The 14,433-nt window shown below is 35.6% G+C and overlaps 1 long non-coding RNA gene and 1 pseudogene across 1 annotated transcript in view; one reads left to right on the plus strand and one right to left on the minus strand.

The window, feature by feature from the left end:
• Positions 1-3,464: 3,464 nt before the first annotated feature.
• On the minus strand, positions 3,465-5,422 carry Esd-ps4 (esterase D, pseudogene 4; annotated as a pseudogene).
• Positions 5,423-9,571: 4,149 nt separating this feature from the next.
• LOC134481752 (uncharacterized) overlaps positions 9,572-14,433 on the plus strand; it is a 44,752-nt gene continuing 39,890 nt past the window's right edge. The window contains exon 1 of the long non-coding RNA XR_010057520.1: positions 9,572-9,758. This is a non-coding gene — a long non-coding RNA (uncharacterized LOC134481752). The remainder of the gene's footprint in view (positions 9,759-14,433) is intronic.

Raw genomic sequence — 14,433 nt, forward strand, 5'->3', positions numbered from 1 at the left:
TTTTATGAAATATATTTTACAGTGTTTAGCAATGAATCAATTCAGTATAGAGGTAATAACAGTTCTTTAAGATTTGTCAAATGTTTTATTGTACAAATACATACTATAATCTAGTTCTATATCTCTATCTTCTAGCTATGTATTTATTAATCTTCACTAAATTATGAATAGATGAATGATAATCCCATTGTTAAAGATATTATTTACATGAAATTAGTATTTTTTAAAGTGTTTGACTTATAATTTTGCTTTGTTGTCACAGGTGAATATATTACAGAAAATCTGAAACACATAACCTTGGTTAAAAAATACATTATGACAGGATACTGGTGAAGACTATTTCTACAGACTGTGAACTGTGAGATTTTGATATTTATTTTAAAAAACTGTTTCTGATTGTGGAGTGACTCAGCTCATAAGACACATCTTTAGTCCCTCTTGCTGGAATACAAACAGGTTACACACCTTTAATCCCAAACATGAAGGTAAAGTTAGTTGGCAGAAAGAAGCATGCATGTTTAAAAGTGATGTCTAATTGACTGGCAGATTAAGTAATGAGGAGAGAAAATTTTGACAGAATATGATATACCTCACTTTCACTAGAAGAGAGAAGAAAGGGAAACTACTTAAGAGGCCAGTGAAAGAGAGGAGGAAAGAGGCAGTTTTAGCAGAACAGTTGTACAGAAACAGGATACAGAAAGAGAAAGAGAGCCAAACTCAGGGGACTACAGAACAAGACAAAGAATGAGAATGAGATAGAAAATTAGAAAATATCGCCAACAGTAACATTAGACCATGCAGAGCAATGCCAACAGTAGCATTAGTCCACACACAGCAATTCAGTCAGATGCCAAAAGAGAAGCAATATTGAACCAGTCAGCTTGGAAAGTTTTTGCCAGAGCAGCTGAGTCGATTGTACAGACAGAGTTCAGAAAGAGTTAGAAAGGTGAAGGGAGATTATTCACCACTAAGTCTCAGAAGATGAAAACATGCTATGCCTAGATTAGAGTGTATGCAGGCTAGAAGCTTCTAGGACTAGGCCAAAGTTAGCTGTCTAAGGCAGTAAGCCTCCAAGGCAACAGTTACATCAGACAGATAAAAATTACTTTTACAGGAAACAAAAGCTTCATATAGGTAAAATAAGTTTTAAGCTATCTTGATGATTTAAAACTAATTCATGAAAGTAGAATATAACAAAATTTAGTGCATGAAAATTGTATATGTGATTTAAAAAAATTATTGCAGTATAAAAAACTTTATATATAAAAGCTATCATTTCATAAAATGTAATACTAAGGAAATAGTAAATGTGTTGCCAATGTTCCTTTTGTATGGATAACTTAAGATTTCAACAGTTACATATCTATTTTATAAGTATTATCACATAGCATTTTTGCATAACAGCACTGCTGGTCTATCTTTATAGAACTCTGCATAGCATCCTCTGTACATCTATGTTTAGAGACCTTATGTTACCTGTATAGCATGCCTGACTGTGGGAAGAGATATTTTTATAATCTGCATCTTCTAACTTATGAATCTATGGCTTAGGCAGCATAAATAATTTCATTCATAAACTCTTCAAATGATGAAGATTTGAAGAAATATTTGATTCTATGGAAAGCAGTATTATTTTGTTTCTTATTCCTTTTCCACCTCTTCCTCTGAATCCTAATCCACTAAATTTTTAAACATTTTAAAAATTTTTAAAGCAGGGCTGGTACTTATATATCAAGCAAAAGAGTTTTGGTCTTGGACAAGAATGTACAAATATTGGAGGAGAAAAGTTATTCTCAACTGTAATTTACTAATATCATGAAATTTAAAAAAATCTCATGCATTACTTAAATCCAATAAATTGTTCCTAAGTCATGATTCTTTGTCCTTTACTAAGTGATCATGAAGTCTATAGATTTTGATCTTGTGTGTAAAAGTTAGTAGGTGTTTGCATTATGCAATCTTTGTGTGAAATAATGACAGAGCATGCTTGAATTCCTTCAGAAAATTGTATTATAATTTATAATCGACATCAAGACTTTTATGGTTGATAATATAATGCCAACAGTTTATGACTCAATTTCAAAGCTTGTGTCAGAGTATTGTTGAAGAAAAGGGAAATTATGTGAATCTCATTTTTACTAAAATTTTCAGTGATTTCATGTAAACAAAACAAAGGAGGGAATTTCTCCTTTCGATCCCCTTTTCCTTTTCTTTTAAAATGGGGGCATTTGTCTCCTACCACTTGAAAGTGTCCAGAACCTCAAAATATCCCACCATGACCAGTTCAGCTTGACAGCAGTCTATTCCAAAATTCTTTCTCCACTTCTCTCTTAATGCTGTGGACCAATGGCCTTTATTTTGCTTTGATTTGGGGGCAATTCTTAGGACAAACTTACAAAGAATTACTTTTTATTTGCTTAAGGTATAAACTTCCAAAGCACCTGTGTGTTTGTAGTAGAGGTAATCTTCTTCTAATGGAAAAAGAAAATTGAAAGTGGTCTTGCAATATACTAGTGCTGGAGAAGGGTAAATATTTTGTATAACCTACACCTTTAGTTTCTGATGCTCTTTGTTGGGTGGCACTCTTTCTCTTGTGGAAATCCAAATTATACTGCTAACACAAAGCAGTTTGTGTGGATTTGATCTTACCATCCTGTTAAATGGTCTGCCAGCTCTTTAGCAGAATGAAGTATAAACATACTTATAATTCTTTTGCTTTTCCTGTCTCCTAGTGCTGCAATAGCTAATGGTGTTATGTAAAAAAAAAAAAAAAAACAAAAGAACAAAACAAAGCAAAAAAAACCTTGCATACTTATTCCCACAGAAATAGAAATAATTAAAAAAACTTGTTCAAATGCCTTACAAAAAGAAAAAAAAAACTTCCCCTAAAATAATAGAAAATTCACCTAAATAAAAGTATAGTGAGCAAGGAAAGGGTTTTAGTGATTGTGCAATCTATTCAGGTAAACAACTGTTGTAAAACATAACTTGTAATTTGCTATGAGTGAGATAGTGAAGACTGAATTCCAAATGATTTTTAGGGGGAAAATTTTCCAGATACCGAAAATAATAAAATTTGTGAAAATCACTTGTAAACTATTCACACATTCATCTTGAAGGACATCACCAGTAAATTGCACTGGTCATGAAATGTGGTACCCACATTTCCTTTTCTACAGTGAACCCAAGTTTCTCTCCTGTGAGAGGTTGGACTGCTTTGCATGCTGTTTCTTAATATGTACCTCCAAAGAGGAAAGTGCAAGACACACAGATGCGTTCCTCAGTGAACACCTTTAAGGATTCCATGCATTACAATTACATCACATAATTGTCAAAAGCATTACAAAATATTTCCCACTGGTGGGAACAGTATCTAGGAAGTCTGTGAGATGTAATGGAATATCAACCATTACACATTCTAAAGCATTCGAAATATAGAGAACATAGAGATTATTTGCTTTTCATCCTTTTTTATTGGATGGGTTCAAAGAAAAAGTTGTCTTTTTTCCCTCCATCTTTATTAACTTGAGTACTTCTTGTTTGCATTTTTTTAAACCAGAAAGTTTGATATATTTATTCAGAAAAGTGATTCAACTGCAGGAGCATGATCTTTTCAAAGGAAATCGAATTCTTTTAGTCAGCAATCCTGTTGATTCCAACTTTTATCATCCTGATGAGATTCTCTTGTCTGAAGCTCTTCATGCATTCAGGTACTTGCTATGATGCCTGATGTGGTCGGTGATGAAGGTTGCGATGAAGTAGTAGCTATGATCATAAGCCTCTTGTAGCCTAAAAACAACAGGGATTTTCTTTTCTGTGCAGGCAGCTATGAAGCTGTCAGAGAGTAACTGCCCATCTGAGAGGAACTCGTCATCTTTCCCTTGGACCCGAGTAGGACTTCCCTAGACAGGTCGCATCATATGCCTTCCTTTTACTTTGATCTGGTCCCAAATATCGATTAAAAGCTTTTTTTGCCCCAAGGACAGAGCACAGGGTTGCAAATTGGAGCAAATGCGGACACAGATCTGTATTTTCCAGGAGTTTTCAAAGTGCAAATCAGAGCTCTGTGTCCTTCCATGGAGTGACCAAAAATAGACATCCTCTGTGGGTCCACTGGGAAATTGGCATTTATGAGTTGTGGAAGCTCCTTTGTTACGTAAGATTACATTCTGTAGTTAGTGTTCCAAGGATCCTCAGTGGTGTTCACGTAAACCCCGCATCAGTGCAGAAGTCCAAGCTGTCATCTTCTCCTTTAATGTTGCAGACACGGGGGCTGGTATCAGGAACAATGACCACAAGGCCATGCTCTGAGGCAGCTTGTTGATAGCCAGACTTTTATATGAAATTTTGTTCTGTGCAAGTTAAACCAGACAGCCAATAAAGTGCAGGGTACATTCCACTCTCAGCCTGGGGTGGTAGGTAGATAGAAAATTTCATTTTACAGTTCAGCTCAACACTGCTATGCTCGAAAACTTTCTGGAGCCCGCCAAAGCACCTGTTGCTGGAAATCTGTTTTAGCGCCATTCTTTTCCTTGGTGAGGTTCTGAACTCATTAGATCTTATTTGCATTTCAATTGTTATTCCCTTTCCTGGTTTCTGGGAGCCCAGGGTCAGTCTCTAAATGGGTGTTCCTTAAGGCTCTGTCCTAAACTTTTCCTCCCTAGTCCCTCCCGAGGGTACTCTTGTTCCCCTTTTAAAGAAGGAGTGAAGGTCATCCTTCTTGAGTTTCATGTGTTCTGTGCATCTAGGGTAATTCGAGCATTTGGGCTAATATCCACTTATCAATGAGTGCATACCATGCGTGTTTTTCTGTGATTGGGTTACCTCACTCAGGATGATATTTTCCAGTTCCATCCATTTGCCTATGAATGACATTTGTGTATGAATGATGAATGAAGAAGGTATGTTTAAGTGTGTATATGTGTATGAAATATAATAATTTAGATAAAAATAAAACATAAAGTTGTTTGGTTGGTGACTTAGTCCCTGGAAGCTCTGGGGGTTCTGGTTGATTGACATTGTTCTTCTTCCTAATAGGTTGCAAACCCTACAGCTACCTCAGTCCTTTCTCCTTAGTTCTTCATTAGGGACACTTACTCAGAACAATGGTTGGTATCCATCTCTGTATTTGTCAGGCTCTGGCAGAGGCTCTCAGGAAACAGCTATATCAGGCTCCTGTCAGCATGCATGTCTTGGCATTTCCAAAAGTGACTGGATTTGGATGTGACAGTTCTTGGATTGCTTGTCCTTTAGTCTCTGCTTTACATATTCTCTCCATATTTCCTCCTGTGAATATTTTGTTCTCTCTTCTAAGTACTGAAGCATCTACCCTTTGGACTTTCTTCTTCTTGAACTTCACTTGGTCTGTAAATTGTATCTTGGTTATTCTGAGCTTTGTGCCTAATATCCACTTATCAGTGAGTTCATACCATGTGTGTTCTTTTGTGACTTCACTTATGATGATACTTTCTAATTCCATCCTTTTGCCTAAGAAGTCTATTTTTAATAGCTGAGTAGTTTTCCATTGTGTAAATGAACCACATTTTCTGTATCTATTCTTCTGTTTAAGGACATCTGGGTTTTTTCCAGCTTGTGGCTATTATAAATAAGGCTATGAACATAGTGGAACGTGTGTCCTGGTTATATTTTGGAGAATCTTTTGGGTATATGTGCAGGAGTGATATAGCTGGGTCCTCAGGTAGTACAATGTACAGTTTTCTGAGGAACTGCCAGACTGATTTCCAGAGTGGTTGTACCAGCTTGATATCCTATCAACAATGGAGGAATGTTCCTCTTTCTCCACATCCTCACCAACACCTGTTGTCAACTGAGGTTTTTATCTTAACTATTCTGACTGGTGTGAGATGGAATCTCAGGATTGTTTTGATTTGCATTACTCTGATAATTAAGGATATTGAACATTTCTTTAGGTGCTTCACTGCCATTCGATATTCCTCAGAGACCCATGGCTCCAGCTGCATATGTAGCAGAGGATAGTTTTGTGAGGCATCAGTTGCACTATAGGGCCTTGGACCTCTGAAGGCTTGATGCCCCAGTGTAGGGGAATGCTATGGTTGGGAAGCTGGAGAGAGGGAGTGACTGGGTAGTGGAGCACCCTTATGGAGACCTTGTGTTGTAGGGATGGGTAGGGAGTTTCTGGAAGGGAAATCTGGAAGGGGCATAAAATTTGAAATGAAGATAAAGAAAATATCCAATAAATATGGGGAAAATTAAATCTAATTGTAATTTCTTATGTGAGAGACAGCTAATAAAATTCATACTGATTTTTTGATTCAAAAAGATAAAAATTTCTAGCCAAACTAAAAGTAAGTTATTGTTGAGAGACATTCAATTCTGGTTTCTCTGCTAACACCAACAGTAGCAATAGTGATAAGCACAGTGCTGAGGGTGTCTCTGTAATGCAAATTCATCTAGAGGAAGAGGAGTAGAGTCATCATTAGTTTGTTTCATAGTTCAGCTCCTTTTAATATCAAAGAAGTGTAATGAGAGCAACTGTACTGTTTCAGGACTTCACAATGAGATTGATTGATCTTCAATTGCCCCGTTCTTTGTTGCCTAAAATCCCAGATCTATGCAGAAATATGCATTTTTTCATGATCTAAATGGCCAGATGACTGTGCTGCCCTTTAGTTTATATTTTAAAAATTATAGAAATTCTGTTAGTTTTTATCTGCTTATTTCAGGTGAAAGTGTAATCCATGTTATAATAATCTATTGTTCTTATAACACAATAATCAATTATTTCATCCACTAAGGGAATTGATCTGTGAAATACATCCCTTTATACCCTGCAAAGTCTACTTTTAAATTTTCTGTTCAAGCTAAGTGGTTATCATATTATATCAAATATGCTGATAGTTATTTTCATCAAGTACCTAGTAGTTCCTTTGAGATATGGGATATTTTAGAGGCTAAAAGTTTCCCTGAGTTGTGCACAAATTCACATAGTTTACTCTTTTTATTCTATTTGTTTCATAAGTGGACAAACTCTATCTTCGGACTGAGGTCCTGAAACATAACGTGGGGAATTGTAACAGACGTGGCAGAAACAAAATATTCTAAAAACAAATTGGCATTTCACAATCTATCAGTCTTTGGAAAAACAGACTCTCAAATAAATGGGAATTTCCCCAAGTATCTCATACTGAGAGATACTGATGCCAGAGAGGAATATTCTCCCCCAAAAGAGATCTTATAGATCTAAAAACTTGCCAGACTCACTTGCAGGATGATACTGAAGTCCAGACAAGAATGGATGAGTGGTGGGGGAGGCAAATCTCTTAGGGATGCTTCTGAGGTTAATTAGACGATTGTGACTCTTGTTCATTTATTTTTTATTTTATTTTATTTATTTATTTGGTTTAGGTTGATTTTTTTTTTCTTTTTTCTTTTTGGAGCTGGGGACCGAACCCAGGGTCTTGCGCTTGCTAGGCAAGCGGTCTACCACTGAGCTAAATCCCCAACCCCAGTTTAGGTTGATTTTTAAAGAATTATCTTTTTCATAAAACTTAATATTTTATTGATTATGTATTTATTATTTCACATAATGTATTCCGATCACACTTATTTCCAGTCTTCTCTGATACACTCAAACCATTGTGACCCACTTCCTGGAGAAAAGAATCAATTTCCATATTTAGAGTTTGCTTGGATATATGACAAAAACGTTTTTTCTGATTTACACAGACACACACACACACACACACACACACACACACAGAGAGAGAGAGAGAGAGAGAGAGAGAGAGAGAGAGAGAGAGAGAGAAGAAAACGAGAATAAGAAAAATAAGAAAAAAATCACCTTTGCTTTATCTCGTTACTGGAAAATAAGCTGAAATAATTTCCATGATTACAGTTCAGCATTTTCCTTTATGCTTTTTTCATATTGCTCCTAGCATTACAAAAGTATATCACTCATCCAAGCATGTTTGCATCATATCTTATAAATAAATGCAGACAATTCTGAACCACTAATGATATCATTTCATTTTTATTTTAAATTTTATTTTCCTTGGATATTTTATGTATTTACATTTCAAATGTTATCCCCTTGCCCCCTTTCCCATAGCCCCTCTCTCCTCTCCCTGCTTCTATGAGAATGCTCCCACTCCCACACACCTACAACTACTTCAATGCCCTGGTATCCCCCTACTTTGGGAAAATGAGCCTTCACAGGACAAAGGGCTTTTTCTCCTATTGATGCTGCACAATGCCATCCTCTGCTACAAATGTGGCTGGACTCATGGGTCCCTCCAGGTGTACTCATTGGTTGGTAGCTTAGTCCCTGGGAGCTCTAGTGGGGTCTTGTTGGTTGATATTGTTCTTCCTATGGTGTTGCAAACCCTGTCAGTGAAGAACTGAAGAAAAGGTCACCCAGAGACTGCCCCACCAGGGAATCCATCCTACATGCAGCCACCAAACCCAGTCACTATCTCTGATGCCAAGAAGTGCATGCTGACAGGAGCCTCATATGTAAGTCTTCTGAGAGACTCTGCCAGAGCCCTACTGATACAGATGAGGATGTTTGCAGCTAACCATTGGACTGAACAAGGGGACTCCAGTGGAGGAATTAGAGAAAATCCGTTTCTTAAAGACACAACCTATTGAAATATTTCCATGGCCATTATTTAGTTCTTATTAATTTGTAAGTTTTTATTTAATTCTTATAAATATTGTCTTGCATTATTTTCAGGTTAATAAATATTTTTAAAAGTTCACATTTTTTCAAACATTCATTAAAATCACCTGTTTTTAAATGTTTTAAACAAGTAAATAACGGTATAGACCTTTTCCAAATGCCATAGACATACTATTGAATAACTCGGTAGGCCAAAATTCTGCATCATATATTCCAACAATATTGATGTAATCACATCAGAAATAGCCATTTTAATTCCACTGCATATAGTGAATGAAACTATCACATATTCTAATGGCAGTTCACTATGGCAAACAAAAGATGGATTTTTTCTATGCCTTCCCTACACATAACCAAGAGGTACACATATAAACATACAGATAACTAAATAAAGAAAAATGCTTATGACTATGCAATAACAAAAAATCAATTAATAAAAATTATGAATTAATTAATTAATAACAGTATTAAACCATTAATTTAAAAAACAATTGAATGTGGTTTACTTGATGTGATTTCAAGTCGAATTTTCAAAATTATCTAAATACTGTGATTATCACATTAGAATTGCAGCATACAATATACTATACATTGCAAACTTGATCACAGGCTCCAAATCCATTGGTAAAACTCTCTTATTTGTTTTTTTTCCTAACAGCGTTTCATCTGCCATACTTCAGTGAAAGGTTATTGTCAAAATTCTACAAGAGTTTCTGTTTTAGTTTAAACTTTCACTCCTCCAGCTCCCCTTTGCACAAGCAAACTCCTCTCCTCCTTCTTCCCTATCCATCTCTTTGTTCTCACTGGCTTGCCCACTTTTAAATTGCATTGTTTTGTCACTTGCTTCTGTGACAATGGGTCTTTGGTAAATATTCTATTTTTAGAAACAAGACTGTACTGTCAGGGTTCCTAGTGACAAAGGGAAAGCAAATGAGCCTAAGCAAGTTTAGGCTCGATTAGATCCACAGGGAAAAATCAATGGCATGGAAAAGAACAAAGTTACCCAGGAAGGAAGTTGTATCAGCCAACTTACATACAAAGGAGAACAAAAGGACAAATCTGTGGGTTAGAAGTCTGCCTTAATGTCAACAGAGGAAAGGTAAAGAGCAAAATAAGAGCAATTAGCTGGATAATTGAAGCAAAACCAAACAAGTTTGAACCAATTAAATAGTTACTTCACTTGGAAATAATTAACTCGATTTGTCTGATAAATTTTTTGTTTTGTTAATGCCTTGTAAAGATGAGAGAGTAGTAACTTTATCTTCTTTAGGGCACGAAAACATTTTCTGTACTTCAGATATGAGTAAGGATCATTGGGAATTTTTCTCAACTTATGACACTCTCTTTGTATGGCCACCTTTTCCTTGGCTTGATTATCTCTCATATCTGGCTGTCTCCTATATTTTACTTATTTTTCTCTATCTTCTCTTGTATTAAAGCAAGTTAGGACCTGTAAGTTCTGAGATTATCAACATACATCTGCAAAACTGTGTTCAAGCTTATTATTAAATTGCTTCCTCTTCCGCACTTCATGCTGTGCCCAGTATTAGAGAAAACAGTAGTTTATTGTTTCTCAGAATTGCGTGCAATGAGCAGAACTCAAATTGGTATAGTAATATAACACTACTGGTCATTACTCTAAGTTTTCATTAGAATAAGGAAAACCTCCAATAATTCAAATAACTTATCTTAGGTCAAATGATTACACAGAAATTTAAATTGGAATTTATGTGTTGATGAGTCTGGACTCTACAAATCTGTCATAATTTGCTTACATTATTTGGTGAAGATTTTATATTTAATCTGCAACATGATTAAAAATAGTACTTTATTTGGTATCAGATAATGAAAATACATTTATTTCTTGTCACCACCAGGTTTTTAAACATCTTTAATATTCTTAATATTCAAATGTTTCTATTTATAAGATGAAAATATATCCTCTAATGCATTTTAGTTTTTCTCAGGAATAATCAATTCTAAAAGACAAATTTTCTAATGAAATTACCTCCCTGCTCAAAACTTCCTAAGGTCTCACTGTGGTTTATATTCACATTGCTAAAATGCTCGAAATAATGTTCACTTTTCTCTGTGAACAGATTTTAATTATCTACATTATTTTTATCAATTTCTAAGGTTAAACTGTATACTCATATGACTTCTGAGTTTATAAAATTCTACATGGAGCAGTTCATTCTCATAGTGGGTCTTGCCTTTTTCTTTCATCTTTGGATATAAAACCTACTTTATAATTGTATTGTAGTTGCTGCTTAGTGAACAATTATTTAGGGGTTACTGTGTGTGTGTCTCTGTGTGTGTGTGTGTGTGTGTGTGTGTGTGTGCATCTGTTTGTCTGTCTGTGTGCTTGAGTACATGTATGTGTTATATAGGTGAAGTATATCTGCATATATGTACGGTAGAGTGGTTCAGTACATGACCATGCACTTGAAGAGACCAGAGGAAATCACCTGTCTAGCCCTATAATTTTCTGTACCTTGCTCTTCTGAAATAGGATTTGTTACTCTATTGCAATCTAGACTAACTGTGAGTAAGGCCTATCAGTCCTCTTGTCTTTTCCCTTACTCCCACAGACATGGTGTTATAGATGATAAACTCACTTTTCTACATGGCTTCTGGAGATGTGAACATTTATCTTCATTACTTCAGAGCAAGAGCTTGTATCTACTGACTTATCTCCCCAATCTCTTATATTCTTCTCTTGCAGGGAAATACTACCTAAACTGATACACTTGATTACTGTAAGCTTATTTCTCACATAGTTATGTAAAAATAGCAGAAATTACAATGTTATATTTTGCTTCATATTACATTACCTTATTTACTTCCTCATGAGAAGAAAAGCTTAAAAATATAAAATCAAGTCTTTAAAATATAGTAAACAAATATTCATTTTTAGAAGACTTACTAAAATCTTGTATACCATTTAAATTAGGAAGATTAATACTAGAGGCAGCGTGTGAAATTTAATTATTGCTTTTCATCGTGTAAAAGAAATATAGAAAATTTGACTTTACTATAGCTGGGCATAGTTTATAAATCATAGACTCAAAAGAGATGCATTTACTCAGCCATTTCAATGCTGAGGTCAACACAGAGACTGCCCTTTCAGTTAATGTCAGATGGAGGATAACGAATAGATGTTCGTCCACCCCAAGTTACATAACATCAAAGTAAAGTCAGCCAGGAACAGCAGAAGCCTACAAGCTAATTAAAGTACTACTTTCTAAAAATGGAAGTCAGTACAGAGGGCAAAATTGTCAAGAGCATAACTATGAAGGATATCTTTGCAGCTGGGAACCAGAGAGCAAGGAAAAGAAACCTCTCTCACATGCTGTTACAAGATACTGCATACCTAGACAATCTTGTCAAATATGAGGCCCAGGTTCATGAAGTTAGGAAGTGTTCGCTCTCAAGTAAGCATTCAAGTTCATGATAAAGTGCACCTATTCACTGAAGTTGCTCGTGTCCCTATGGTGTGCTAATACTTCTAGAAATACAGTCAGACTGTATAAACAATTTACGATGTCAGCAATCCTCTACAGTGTGTTCTGAATATGTGTTCACATTTTAATTTCCTACACTAAATAGCTTGTCATTCTATGATTGCATAAATCTTCCAATATTGCAAGGTTACATAAAATAATAGCATTAATTTTTGGATGTAAGGTATATATATATATAATTTCATACACAGTAGAAGAACATTAATTAAATGAGAATTAATGTTTACTCCATATTCAATAAGTACAGTCTCTATATTGTATTTAGGAAGAAGGAGATGTAATAAAGTCTCTCCTTCTTCTTAGGATATAAACCAGATAACTTAGTGTCTAAATAAATCTCTCCCACTAATTGCCCACAGATGTAGAATCAGTGCAGGAGATTTCACTCATGTATATTTAATGGTCCATAATACAGTAAATTTTATATATCTATATGACTTGTTCATGATGCCTAAATATTTAGTCAAATATTACTTGTGATGAATGATTGACAGACATTTTGGTTGGGATTAATATTTAAATTGCTGAACTCTTAGTAAAGGATAATTAGTGAATAAGCTTCATTGATTTGAAGGAATTATAACAGGAACTTAACACTTTATCCCTGGGCTCTACTCTCTCTTTTTCCTCAGTCTGCAGATTTTCTAATAAAATTCTCCAAATTGCTTCTGAAACAGAACCCTAACATATTTTTTAACATCCCTCCTGACTACCTCTCTATTTATTAGATCATCATAACAGCTAAGGTTTTAAGCTAGGAAATACTCTTGAAACTCATGGAAGGCTGAGGCAGGAGGATTATTGTGAGACATAAAGGTTAGCATGAAGTAATTACTGAGTAGCAGAATAACAGGTGAAAAAGTAAAACAGTGCAGAGGGAGAGTCTACCACAATGACATAACTGTTAGTCTGTGGGAATTAGTGCTTTCCAACAAAGATATTTAAATATTGGCAATATTTAAAATACAGAAGAGTATCCTTTCTGATTATGCAGAAGGAAAGGTTAAGTATGAAAGGATAAGTAGTAGAGAATACAGGAATCCACTGACTAACAGATAGAAACCAAACAGACTCCAAAGAACCAAATAACACTATTTAAAATGGGGTGCAGAGCTAAACAAAGAATTCTCAACTGAGGAATATCAAATTGCCAAGAACACCTAAAGAAAATTTCAACATCCTTAGTCATTAGGGAAATGAAAATCAAAAGGACACTGAGGTTCTACCTCACACCAGTCAGAATGGCTAAGAACAAAAACTCAGATGACAGCAGATGTTGGCGAGAATATGGAAAAAAAGGAACACCTCCCCATTGTTAGTGGGATTGCAAACTGGTACATCCACTCTGGAAATTAGTCTGAAGGTTCCTCCGAAAATTTGACATAGGGTTATCTAAGGGAATATACCCAAAACATGTTCCAACATATTACAAGGACATATGCTCTACTACGTTCATACCATCCTTATTTATAATAGCCAGAATCTGGAAAGAACTCTGATGTCCTTCAACATAGGAATGGATACAAAAAACCTAGTACATTTAAACAATGGAGTACTACTCAGCTATCAAAAGCAATGAGTTCATGAAATTCTTTTATAAATGAATGGAACTAGAAAATATCCTGAGTGAAGTAACCTAGTCACAAAAGACCACTCAAGATATGCACTCACTTATAAATGTATATTAGCCCAAAATCTCAGAATACCCAAGATACAATTCACAGACGATATGAAGCTCAAGTAGAAGGAAGACCAAAATGTGGATGCTTCAGTCCTTCTTAGGAAGGGAACAAAATAGTCATAGGAGGTAGAAGGTGAGAGGGACTTGGGAGGAAGAACAGAGGGGGAGGGGAAATGGGGGCAGGACCATATATGGGAGGAGACTGGGATGATATAGAGAGGGTGAGGAAAATTAACAGACATGTGTAGCAATGGGGAATGGGGAACTGGGGGTAGACACTAGAATGTACCAGATGTCCGGAAAGCAAGAGGCTCTCAGGACACATTGGGATTGACATTAGCTTAAGTGCCCAACAAAGGGGAGTGAGAACCTGTACAGACCATATCCAGAGATTAGGCAAGGCCCTCATTGGGGGATAGGGTCACTCATTCTTCTCCAAAATTTTAACTCAGAATTGCTCATGTTTAAAGGAAATACAAAGATAAGGTCTGGAGCAAAGACCAAAGGAAAGGTCATCCAGAGAGTGCCCCAGTTGGGGATCCATCTCACATACAGACAACAAACCCAAA

This window comes from Rattus norvegicus, chromosome 14 (assembly GCF_036323735.1).
Source record: "Rattus norvegicus strain BN/NHsdMcwi chromosome 14, GRCr8, whole genome shotgun sequence".
NCBI lineage: Eukaryota > Metazoa > Chordata > Mammalia > Rodentia > Muridae > Rattus > Rattus norvegicus.